Source organism: Palaemon carinicauda, chromosome 16 (assembly GCF_036898095.1).
Source record: "Palaemon carinicauda isolate YSFRI2023 chromosome 16, ASM3689809v2, whole genome shotgun sequence".
Lineage (NCBI taxonomy): Eukaryota > Metazoa > Arthropoda > Malacostraca > Decapoda > Palaemonidae > Palaemon > Palaemon carinicauda.
This window is the reverse complement of record NC_090740.1, coordinates 61869484-61882968: the sequence shown is the minus strand read 5'-3', so window position 1 is coordinate 61882968 and position 13485 is coordinate 61869484. Positions and strand designations below refer to the sequence as shown.

Genomic DNA, 13485 nt, shown 5'->3' with positions numbered 1-13485 from the left:
TGACATTTCTCTTGTTTGAGCCCTTGGGTTTAATAACATCCTACTTTTTCAACCAAGGTTATCTTAGCTAATGATAATAATAATAATAATAATAACAACAACAACAACAACAACAACAACAACAATAATAATAATAATAATAATAATAATAATAATAATAATAATAATAATAATTGTGTTTGTGTATGTTTATTGAAACTTTAAATCGATTAAGTTCCGTCGTATATATGTTCTATTTTTTTTTTTTTTACAGTTTTGATACAAATATTTTCCAATTTAGATTATAACAGGCTTTCACAACCAAACATTTTATTTCGAATACAACAGCTGTGATGGCTAGGCACTCGTTATAAGATGATGATTTATTAGGGGACATTTTAGTTCATTAAAATTTAAGATTTACATATAAAAATATATCGTTTGCTTATTGAATATATGTTATACACTTTTGATAATAATATATTTGAGACTTATTTTCCATTAAGGAACCAGAACACCAGTTTTATTTGTACAAGGCCTCGAAGTTTCGCGCGGAAAGTTGACGTAATTTAAAGTTCACAACACAACAAAAATTATCCCCAGGATTGTGGTAATGCCGTGTTACTAGTTGTTGTAAGTGCTTTATAGACTAGTAAGGCTCTGCCAATTTCTTTCTTTGTTTTGACATATAATTCAAGTGCTTCTCTTAGTAACAAGTATGGTTGTGGAGTTCATTTTCATTGCCTGGAGAACTGCTTATTAGGTTTAGGCTAAACTTCTGCACAGGTACGGACGGAAGCCAATAATTTCAGTAAGAATTTGACGATTATTGTTTCATGTGTTAGATTTTTAATTGATCATCAAGGTATATCTATAGTCATTTATTTTTATTGTTATTAAAATCTTGCAAACCTTTTACCAGTAGGCCTTTTGTACGGTAGCAAACCGTTTCCCGGTAACCTATGGTGGGGTAGGGTAGGCTAGAGCTTATGTTACCGGGTAGATCCGGTATTTTACTGGTTAACATTCTTTGAGTTCTTGGGGATGAATGTACGATAGCGGCCACCTGTATGTTTTACTATGTCTAACTTAGATTACGGCAGTGTAAGGGGGTTCGCAGAGGTGCGTCCCCCCCATTAGGTAAGCAAGTAAGGACACGGCTTGTAGGTTAGGTTAAGGGGTAAAGTTTATTAGATTTGTTGATGTCAATTTGGTAATTTTGTATATTATTCCATGGTGTGATTTCGCACAAGAAATATATGATTTCCTATAGCAAATAACGTGATTTAACCGATTTTGATGATCATTTCAATCACAAACAAACATCAACCAATTCGGTTAGTTATAAGTTGACGAATTGGTTGATGTTATTACGGATGAAATGAATGAGAAAACCAGTTAAATCACGATATCTACTATAGGAAATCATATATTTCCTGTGCGAAATCACACAATGAAATACAATACAAATGAACCATATAAATATTAACACTGTTGACATATATATTGAGTTAAAATATATAAACAACAGATGTAGGGGACGATAACATTACTAACGTTACCAATGGTTGACAGAACTACCAACGATGACGAATGGTACACAGTGTTACCAACGGCACGATGACATTTCTAGAGATAGAAATGCTAAATATTTCCATACGTAAACTAAATAATTTTTCCACAACTATTAAACAATAAATAAAAAGTACCAAAAGGCCACAGAACCTAACAAACCCACCTAACCTTGCCTAGAAGTACCCCGGTCACAAAACTCATATAATAAGCATAGGGGAATGACTTACTTTGATTCACAGTACTACCAACGGTGACGAATGGAACACAGAACTACCAACGACATGATGTCATTACTAGTGGCAGAAATGATAAATATTTCCATTCGAATATTAAATAATTTTTCCATATAACTGTTACACAATATATAAGTAGTACAGAAAGACCACAGAACCTAACAAACCCACCTAACCTTGCCTAGAAGTACCCGGTCACAAAACACGTATAATGGCTATTGAGGAATGACTTACTTTTATGAAGAAATCGTTGAAGTATTCGGTAACCTGGGAACAGAAACTTCTCCAATCGACACTAGTTTTCGAAGATATGTCGATACCATCCATGAGGGTCTCATGGTCCGAATGTTTATGCAAAAAGTGGATGGCACATAATATCTTCCATGGGGGTAGACGACTTTTGTCCAAAAAAGTACCTTTATAGGCAGTAACGGTATAACCACAACGGCGTTTCTTCTTAGTTTTACGAATGATGGATTCAGAATTGCAATAAAACACGTGAATGTCTTGCCTATTAGATAAAACAACGGCACTAGGGGCACTTTAAACCCTGAGGAATAACGCTGTGAGATTTAAGAAAATGCTCAACATTACCTGAAGTATCCAAAAAATCACCATGGAATTGAGCCACTGCTTTTAGGTACGGAATACTGCAGCCGATACAAGTTTCTATAACTTGCTCCATCGCAAAATACGAAAAAAGAAACCGCACTTGTAATGCAGAACACCTCACCAGGACAAAGGTTACAACGGGAAAGGCATTGGAACAAAGGGTGTGAAAAGACCGCTAATAGGGATAAAGGAAGTGGGGGGGTAGGGAGATATCTGCATAGGCCTAGGGTGGTGATTGGTTAAGGGAAAAACAAAGAACTCTAGCGGGTAAACATGAATGAACTAAATACGGAAACTAGACCAGAGAAAGGATTTATAAGACAGAGGAGAGAAAAAGAAATAACCAACAAAAATAAATAAAAACAATATAGGAAGGTAACATGGAATGATCGGTAAATAATATTGAATGGGAATATAAAATGAGATGATCATACCGAGAATTAACTGGATAAACAAACTAGTCCAGAGTAAGTATTTATGTGCAACCAGGAAGAGATAAAGAAATAACCAAACAAATAAACCCAATATAGGAAGGTAAAATGGAATGAATGATAAATAATAATGAATGGGAATATAAAATGAGAAAATAACACGGTAATAAAGAGTAATTGGGGAGAGGAAACTCCTGCGCAGAGGGGTTATATATGCGCAGGTCGGAAACTGGTGCGGACGAACGTACGTACAAATGGGTGCTAATGTTAGCAAGGAATGCTAACATTTGATCTACATCAGGTATGGAATGCTAACATTTAAACTACATCAGGCGTTGGCAGCACTGGTTACTGTATTACTACAAGAAATAACCTTTGAAACGGCTCCTCCCAAATATATCCAGTTATACTGTTTTGTATTTTCCTACGGTTATAATAAATACAAGAAGGAAATGTATAGAGAAGAAAAGGACTGATTTACGGTTATATATCGGTTCCCCAGTATGTTTTCCCCACCCAAAACCCCGAGTTCCCACTGGGGGTCCCCCATTATCGGAGGATATAGATGTATATATATTTCTGAAACTATTCATTTGCGACGGGAACGAGTGTTATTTTCGAAGGGAGCGTAATTTTTCCTATAAGAAAATGTAGTTGGAATCCTAGGTTACATTGCCATGTAATAAACTACAATGAAACAGTCAATTTTTAATCAATGCGTGAGGAACTGGCCGCTGATATACAAAGGCTTCGTTTGATAACTACCTATACTGTATCAGATTAGCCGGATATTAATATTGGCATTATGGGTGTAGATCGTAGGGTTACCAGGCCTGCTGCTCGCATAGAAAACGAGAATCCTGCCTATCGTCACCCATTTCTTATTGAATCTGCGAGTGTGTTGGTTAATGAGATAACGTTAATTATTCTCTTACTGATCATTGCTCCGCCGTAGCTCGCTATGCATGCAATTAAACAATATTTTATTATGTTCAGGGAAGCGGTACATGTTGCACCATGCTCGTTAACCGAGTCGGCAAGTATTTTGGCGGCCAAAAAATTGGTTTGTTATAGTTACGGACAAAGAAATCTATTATGCTAGAAAAATCAGATGTTTCTCTTAGAAAAAGTCAGTTTTCTTTGAAAATTACACTTATTTTCACTGCAAATGAAACATTTTCACTTCAAATAAAAATTTAATTATCTAAAAAATAGTAATCAGTATATATATCTTTAACTACTAGTGAAACTGGAATTCTCTTTAAGAAATGGAGGAGTAGTGGCTTGTTGGTATTTTTCTCTATGTTTAATAGGGGCTGGGAGCATAATAACTTGCGTATCGGTCGATTAAAATGTGAAGTATGTTTTTCTCTTAAGTCCCTTCTTTACATCTGAGAGACTGAAGGGGACTTATTGCCCATGCGTTGTTTCCCATCGGTTTGGAGAGCTTTCTGTGCATGTACAATGACGTTATTGTCAGGTGGTTTTTTTTTTTTTTTTAACCAATTTAAAGTTTACAAGTACAGTACTTCTTCATTAAGTTCCCGGATTTTGTTCTACAACAGCCATTTTTTTTTCCACCTTCCCTTTCAGTTTCATCTTGACCACCATCACATACTAAGAGGGAACTTAAGGGAAGTATATCAATCTATTTCGAAATTTAGTGTAATTTCATTTATGTTGGCAATTGATTATGATGGAAATGCTCTCCGTTCAGTGTAAAGCTATTGTTACTCATGTGGAATTAAAAAATACTGTAACCATGAAATAATGCCCCAAAGGTCCGATTCTGACTTAATTTTTAGGAAGACCACCACATCACATTTCTACTGCAAAGCGTATGTAAAGATTGCCAAGACAAAAAGAAAAAAGAACATTTAGTATCAATGATAGGTAAGGGATTATTTGTGATTTACTTTTTCATAATGTAAGAGTTTATTTGCGATATACTTTTAGTTTGTGACCTGGGAAGGGGGTTCCGTCTAGCAATTGTGACCTGGGAAGGGGAGTCCGGCTAGCGGTTGTGACCTGGGAAGGGGAGTCCGGCTAACGGTTGTGACCTGAGAAGGGGTGCCCGGCTAGCGGTTGTGACCTGGGAAGGGGGCGTCCGGCTAGCGGTTGTGACCTGGGAAGGGAGGTCCGGATAGCGGTTGTGACCTGGGAAGGGAGGTCCGGATAGCGGTTGTGACCTGGGAAGGGAGGTCCGGATAGCGGTTGTGACCTGGGAAGGGAGGTCTGGCTAGCGGTTGTGACCTGGGAAGGGAGGTCCGGATAGCGGTTGTGACCTGGGAAGGGAGGTCCGGATAGCGGTTGTGACCTGGGAAGGGAGGTCTGGCTAGCGGTTGTGACCTGGGAGGGGGGGATCAGGGGCCTTGCCCCCCCCCTCCCCCCAGCTAGGAGCTGTGAACTGGGAACTACTAGGTAGGTGGGTTTGTTAGGTTCTGTACTCATTTACAAATCTCAAAAAATGATAAATAATCATTTGTTCCGTAACCGAAATACAAACCATGCTATTTACATGGGGTATTACTTTCGGCGTAGCTGAAATGACGAGCCATTAGATTTTTAATGAGGGTTAACTACCCCCGCGCTAGTTAGCAGGGGTAGGGGAGGGGTAGCTAGCTACCCCTCCCCCTTCACACACCGGTGATATGTCCCACTTCACTTTTGGCTCGGACGACGAACAGACGTGTCTGTCTTTCGTCCTCGCTTGGCAGCCATTTAATGTTTTGTCTTTACTTAATTACTTACTTTTCATTTACTCAATGTATATGTAAACATATTTTCATGTTTATGTATATATATGAGTATTGAAATCAGTAAGTTTCCTTTTCAGTGTTCGTGCTGTGTGTGTGTAGTGTACGATATCAACGTGTAGCTCGCCGGCAGTCAGGCCACCACGGTGTAATTTCATGGATCGCGATCTCTTTCTTGGTCCTTCGGCTCCTTCCTCGGGCGCCGTGGGGAGTCGTCATCGCTGGCCTTATTATTTGTTTCTCCGCTGCTTCTCCTTTCCTACGGGGAATGTGAGTTTCAGCGAAGGTAACATGAGAGTGTAGTTTGACTACGGTCTCTCTCTCTCTCTCTCTTGAGGTCGTTCACCTTTACTACGTACTACCTTTACTACGTACTACGGTAGCTTCCTTCCCATGTCGGGTGAAGTTGCTACGCCGTACATTTTATCTCAATTTTTTTTTTTTTATGAAATCTAATTGTATTTGTTAACTTTTCAGCTTTTGTAGAACGCTTGCCTTCGGGGTATTTCGTTCTTACTTTTAGTGAACATTCTTAATTGAATTACATAATTATAATTGTTATAATTCTGTTTTTGTTACAGTTCTCCGCCCTTCCCCCTTCCCCGTGAGTGTAAGTGGGGTTGGGGGTACATGCCTGTTGTGTAATTCTTGTGTTCTTTTTCCTCGGGATTCCTCTTCGGAGTTCTTCCCGGGGGAACGAATGTTAACTAATTACTTTTTATTTTCACAGTTAACGATCTAGTTTTTTCGTTTGCCTAATGTGACAACGAAGCAGAGCTGTCTTGTTTGGGCCTGGGGAGTCTGCTGTTGCTGCCTCCTCTATAGGACTTCGTCAGGGGCGTGTCTCCTTCTCCTGGAAGTTCTCCCGTGACAACTGACAGCTCTTCGGTTCATTTTAGAACTCTCAGGAGGTTTGCCTCCTTGGGTGGTAAATTCCCTTCCGAGGGAGGTTTCCTGCCCAGGTTTGAGTTTTTCCCTTCTGGGGGGAACTTCTCTTACCTTAATTATTATTATTTGTTCCTGGTCCTCCGGCGGTTATGCTCTTGGTGCTGAGCGACCGCTTTTGTAACCTTGCTCAAGGGGCTGAGTGGTTGCAAGCTCGGACCATGGAATTCGTGCGAGTATGCTCTTGGTGCTGAGCGGTCGCGGCTGCAGCTACGCTCAAGGGGCTGAGCAGCTGCAGGAGCCCCTCTTCGGAGGTTTGCTCTATAGGTCACTTGCTGACCCATCGGCCCTATGGGCTTCATCTTCAGTCTCTTCTACGAAGTGTTTCCTCTCTCGTTCGCGAGGGAGGACACTCATAGAGACTCCTCTTCGGAGAACTCCTTCTGCTGTTGTTGCTGTTATTATTGAAGGCTCAGTCCCCTTCGGGGGGCAGCTGAGCCCTACGGTCTCTCCTGCGAGTGTTTCTCCCCCGGGGTGGGGGGGGGGAGTTCACCACAGAGACTCCTCTTCGGAGGACTCCTTCTGCTGTTGTTGCTGAGGGCTCAGTCTCCTTCGGGGGCAGCTGATGCCAACGGTCTCTCCTGCGAGTGCTTCTCCCCCTCGGGGGGAGTTCACCACAGAGACTCCTCCTGCTGTTGTTGCTGATGGCTCAGTTCCCTTCGGGGACAGCTGATGCCTACGGTCTCTCCTGCAAGTGATTCTTCCCCTCAGAGGAGTTCACTATCAGAGACTCCTCTTCGGAGGACTGAGGATGGTGCTCCTGTCCGAGGTCGTCTTCATCTTCATTCGACGTTCTCCGCAGAGGATCCTCCTCGTCGAGTACCGACTGTTGCAGCTGCTTCTCTGTCCCTCGGAAGATAGTTCGCGATCTCTGACTCCTGCCAAACCTTCTAGTCTTCATCTCCGTTCCTGGACGCAGATGCGCAGTGGGCGCCAACGCACCTCGTTTCCAACGGGCACCGGTCCCTTCGGGGCAAAGGGGCTTATTCCTCAATGTGGGCAAGTCCCTTAAGTGCCAGGTTTTACTTGCGCGCCAATGATCTCCTGCGTGCTCGCGCTCAGTAGCGCTCTAGCGCTCGCCTGCTGTGGACCACGATCTCCTGTAGCTGAGTCTCGCCGTAGATCTTTTGGTCGCCAGCGCTCACCTGTGCTCCTAAGACCTTCTGTGCGCCAGCTCTCTTCAGCTCGCCAGCTCACATCTGCGCGTCCTTTCCTGCTACGCGCCAACGGTCTCCTGAACGCCCACGATCGCCTGCTTGCCAGCGCACATCGGCGCACCCCTTCCTGATGTGCGCAATGCGCGCCAATGTTCGCCCACGATCTCCGGATCTGGGCACACAACTGGCGCTCCCTTTTCTGCCACACGCCATGGGCGCCAACGGTCTCCTGAACGCCCACGATTCCCCTGCATCTGCGCGCCTCCTGATGTGCGTAAATGCGCGCAAATGTTTGCTCTCGCGCCCACAATTTCCGGATCTGGGCGCAGGCAAGGAGATTGTTCCTTCACTGTACGCCAGCGCTCATATGCGCGCCTTTTCCTGACGTGCGCAATACGCGCTAACGTTCGCCCTCACGCCCACGATCTACCAGATCTGGGCGCAGGCAAGATGATTTCCTCACCACCTCGCTGACGATCTTCACTAGTCTCTGCGCGCCCACAAGAGGCTCCTGTGCCCGCCCTTGCGCGCAACCTCATCATTAGTTCTACACCCTTGCTGATTCTTCTAGCCGCGCCCGCACTCGAACCACCGCCCACGCACCCACTAGCCCGCGCGCATGCACGCCCACGTTCGCCTGCGCGTGAACCAACGATTCACGGGCCCGCTCACCCGCGCGCATACGCGCCCATGTCCGCCCGCGTGCGAACCATCGATTGTATCATCGCGCGAGCGCCAGGGCGCTATCGATCGCAATTCCCGTCGGGTTTTGCGACACGGGCAACCTGGCGAGCTTTCTGGAGCGCGTATTTCCAGATCATCTTCATCACGATCTTCACCCCGTGAACGCAAGCATGGCGCGTGCAAGAGCAGGAAGAATCTTCAGAATTGTCTGGGCAACATTCTTCTCCTTCTTTTCAGGCAGGCCCCATCAGATGTGGTGACTGGTCTAGCCCTTCCTCTCCACCATTCCGTGGAAGGGGCTTACCAGGTTTACCCTCTCCGATTGCGACCCGAGGATTTGTACAAGGAAGCTCCTGGAAGATCATGGGAACTTTCCTTCTCTCGGGGAAAAGCACCATCGTTTTCCGTCGCCAAGTTTCGAACTTGCGGACAAACTCGATGTTGAAGCATTGAGATACAGTGACCGAGAGGTTCCTCTTGGAAGTCCCAACTGTGGATGTCGGCAAACTCAGACACTCTTCCATTCTTGGAAAGAGCTTGTTTGATCCCAAGGACGGGGAAGTGGACAGCTGGTATGTGGAGAAAGTCGAATCTCGATTCACTCCTCCAAAGGCGCTTACTTCCAGACCCTGCAAGCCTCCAAATAGCAGCCCCCTCCTGTCAGGGACAAGAAGGACGGGAAGTCCTCCCAGGGAGGCAATAATCTTAGAGGGAGTGGCTGAGTCTCCACCATTCCGTGGAAGGGGCTTACCAGGTTTACCCTCTCCGATTGCGACCCGAGGATTTGTACAAGGAAGCTCCTGGAAGATCATGGGAACTTTCCTTCTCTCGGGGAAAAGCACCATCGTTTTCCGTCGCCAAGTTTCGAACTTGCGGACAAACTCGATGTTGAAGCATTGAGATACAGTGACCGAGAGGTTCCTCTTGGAAGTCCCAACTGTGGATGTCGGCAAACTCAGACACTCTTCCATTCTTGGAAAGAGCTTGTTTGATCCCAAGGACGGGGAAGTGGACAGCTGGTATGTGGAGAAAGTCGAATCTCGATTCACTCCTCCAAAGGCGCTTACTTCCAGACCCTGCAAGCCTCCAAATAGCAGCCCCCTCCTGTCAGGGACAAGAAGGACGGGAAGTCCTCCCGGGGAGGCAATAATCCTAGAGGGAGTGGCTGAGTCCGCAAACGCTAGGATTGGCAATCCCCCTGCAGGTTTCCCACTGAGGGGATGCCTAAAGTTACGCTTTCAGATAGCAGCATCCCGGGGCCGATTCCTGCACGATCTCCGTGATCAGCCGAGCATATCGCGCCTCGTTCTTAACATCTCTACCTCCAGTGTCGCTGAGCTTCTATGCCATGGGATCGGCAAGGGGCTAGCCCTTCGTACAGAAGAGGCCATGCTCTAGAAGGATGCCCTCCAAAGGGTCGTCGACGGCTCTCCCCCCGGTTTCTTCAGTCGACCCTTTCTTGTAAGGAAAGCATCTGAAGACTGGAGTCCCGTCATCGACCACTCAGCTCTGATCAAGTTTGTCGAACAAACTTCGTTCAGTGTGGAACAGCAGAATCGATCAGACTTGTAGCGAGACCACAAGACTTCATACGCACTGGATCGGAAGGACGGGTACTTCCAGATCCCATTCCATCCGTTTTCCAGGAGGCACTTGGAATTCAGCCTAGACATCAGATGTACCAGTTCAAGATGTTGTGTTGTGATCCCGCCACACCACCGCAGGTTTTCACCAGTAGGTTCACCCTGATATCCTCATGGCTACTCAGGAGCAGGCCTCCGCCTCCTTCGCTTTCTGGAGGACTGGCTAACTCCGGTATTCTTGGAATCGACCTTCTTCGACACCGAGTCAAGCTTCCGGGACTTTACCAAGATCTAGGGATCATGGTAATTCGCGAGAAGTCTTCTCTGCTTCTATCTCAACATCTGGGATATCTAGGCATGATATTGACTCCTGTCTCCAAGCCTTCCCATCAGATGACTGTAGCAAGGCTGAGGAGAGTCGCAGAACCTTGCCTCGGACAAGGAGAGCTTTCAGCCCTATCTTGGTTACGCTTCCTAGGTCTCCTTTCCTCCTTGACCCGTCTAGTTCCGAACGGTCGCCTCAGAATAAGTTCCCTGTATAGGCGGCCCAAGTCCCGGTGGAATCAAAGCAACTATTCACCGGACCTTCTGGTCCCCATGGGACCAGCGGAACGATTAGACCTACAATGGTGGTTGACCTACGGAAACCTCTTACAAGGGAGTGGATCTTCTCGTCCTTCCCCCGCATTTGATGCTGTTCTCGGACTCGTCAAAAAAGGGGGGGGGGCCTCGTTCTGAATCAGGCCTATGGTCAGAACCTGAAGGGTACCTCCACATCAATCTTCTAGGATTGAAGGTCGTAGTCTGGCCCTTCAACAGTTCCAACAGACTTTGGCGAGTCACTCCGTGAGCGACAACTCCACGGTACTGGCATATTTCAACTGGCAGGGAGGTACATTTTCATAACTTTCGCATCTTGCAGTAGAGATACTGAGATGAACCGAAGTCCACTCAATACCACTATCGGCTCGCTTCATTCCGGGCAAAGGAATGTGCTCTCCGACAATCTGAGCAGAGTCTTTGGCCCCTAGTAACCAGCAAAGTCCTGACCTGGGGGACCTGCTCGCGACAGCCTTGAACTTCAAGCTGCCGCTGTACTACCCCCTAGTCTCAGACCCCAAGACTCTTTGGCAAGATGCCTTCCTATAACGGTGGGACAACATCGACGCCTACGTCTTCCCACCATTTTGTCTGTTGAGAAGGGGGCTCAACGAGACCAGATTGTCGGTCAACCTATCGATGACCCTGAGGGCTCCGCTGCGACATTACGCAGAACGGTTTCCGGACCTTCTGCATCCCCTGGCGGAACTCCCGGGAGAGCTTCTCCCATGACACGGGCTACTCAGACAACCACACTGCAACATCTATCACAAGCCGTAGCATCGCTTCGGCTTCACGCCTGGAGACTATACAGCACTTCCTCACAAAGAAGCACCCCGCAACAGTTGCGGAGCGGAAGTTTCGACACCTGCGAAAGTCATCCGCAGGGGTCTACCAGGCGAAGTGGAGAGTCTTCTGTGGTTGGTGTCGTGGGAGAGGTACCTCTCCCCTTGATGCCTCTACTCCAGCAATAACGGAATTATTGTTTATCGGCGGGAGGAAATACGATTTTCGCTCTTGGCGGTGAAGCCTATCGCTCAGCCTTACCCTGGCCTTCAGGCTGAAAGGGAATAGACATTTCCTCCCTGCTGGATCTTTCTGCTGAAAGGGAATAGACATTTCCTCCCTGCTGGATCTTTCTTCACTCATACGAAGCTATGAACTTACTTGCCCCAAGTCGGAAGTGAGACCTCCTCCGTGGAACATGGTTCGGCCTCTTAAGACCCTTAAGAGATCTCCTTGCGAACCATTACGTCAGGCCTCAAATCGTCGCCCGTCTTGGAAGACGGTGCTCCTGCTCGCTCTGGCCTCGGCCAGGCGTGTAAGCAATCTTCATGGTCTTTCGTACGATGTCGCCCTTTCAAGAGGATAGGGGGAGGTAACATTCAGGTTCGTCCCTGAGTTGGTTACTGACTCAGAATCTTGGAGTCCCGGACCTTCGGTTCGACTCCTTCAAGATTTCTAGTCTCTGTTCTGTAACAGATGACCCAGACCTTCTCCTACTTGCCAGTAAGGAACCGGAGGGGTTATCTTTAAGAACAGCTGCAGTTCGTCCTCACGTGCTAGCCCGGTTTGGGAGCACAGGAAGGACGCAGGGGAGGGTCACCAAGAATGCCTTTTCAGCCCAGATTCAAGGTCATTCATCTCGACCTGATTCCAGACCCTCCTCCGTCACGTCGCCCTACAGCACACGATGTCAGATACATCGCAACATCCCTGGCCTTCAAGAGGAACTACTCTGTGACGCAGGTGCTACAAGCTGGAGTCTGGAAGCGTCAAACGACCTCCACAGCCCACTACCTGCAGGACGTGACCCACAGGAGTATCGATACGTTTTCTATCGCCCTGTGGTGGCTACACAACAGCTGGTCTAACCTCAGGCTCCTTATTGGACAGGTAGCAGAAGGTTGAGGGCATTGTTACCCGGTTTTAGACTGCATGAACGGAAGAAGTATGTCTGGCCCTTACTTCTTTCTTCATCCTCCCCTCTCCTGGGGAAAGCAGCATCCTGGTCTATGCATAGCTGACCTCAAACCTCTGCAGGTAAGCCATGCTTCCTTGTGTTCCTAGTATTAAGATAATACTGTCGCGTCCCCCATGCCCTGACGAGGTGGTATTGGGAACGTCCTAACCTAGAGTTCCGTCTAAAGAACTCCAGGTCAACTGTCTAGGACGAGTCTTTCACTTTATTCCTTTACACACAAGCTTATGTAGGCCACACGTTCCTTGCAGAGCAAGGAACTTGTGAGGTGCAGGGACTCCTTTTCTCGAGTGCTGCTCACTCGGATTCTGAGTCCCCGGGTAAGCCAAAGCCAGCAAGGCTGGGGACTTGCCACCCTTCCTAAGGGGTAAGTCGCCCTATGTAAATAGCGTGATTTGTATTTCGGTTACAGAACAAATGACAAATTCGGAGATAATTTGTATTTTTCCTAACCATGCAAACCTTAGCTATTTACACATATTTGCCTGCCAGCCCTGTCCCCCAAGACAAGTCCTACCTCCAAGTGAAGTGAGACATTTCACCGGTGTGTGAGGGGGGAGGAGTAGCAAGCTACCCCTCCCTTACCCCTTGCTAACTAGCGCGGGGGTAGTTAACCCTCGTTAAAAATCTAATGGCTCGTCAATTTCAGCTGCGCCGAAAGTAATACCCTATGTAAATAGCCAAGGTTTGTATGGTTAGGAAAAATACAAATTATCTCCGAATTTGTCATATATATATATATATATATATATATATATATATATATATATATATATATATATATATATATATATATATATATACATACAGTACATACACACACACACACATATATATATATATATATATATATATATATATATATATATATATATATATATATATATATATATATATTGTTATGAACTTCAAGATGGTCTGAAGTTGAAGTTCTTACGGACCTGATATT

The 13485-nt window shown here is 46.0% G+C and overlaps 1 protein-coding gene across 3 annotated transcripts in view; it reads left to right on the top strand.

Moving 5' to 3' along the window:
• Positions 1-453: 453 nt before the first annotated feature.
• The window catches only part of eco (Establishment of cohesion), a 183960-nt gene continuing 170928 nt past the window's right edge, over positions 454-13485 (top strand). The window contains exon 1 of one of the 3 annotated variants that reach the window (XM_068389803.1): positions 454-612. The gene's annotated coding sequence lies outside the window, so the exon portion shown is untranslated. The other 2 variants (XM_068389805.1, XM_068389804.1) reach the window with 2 other exon arrangements.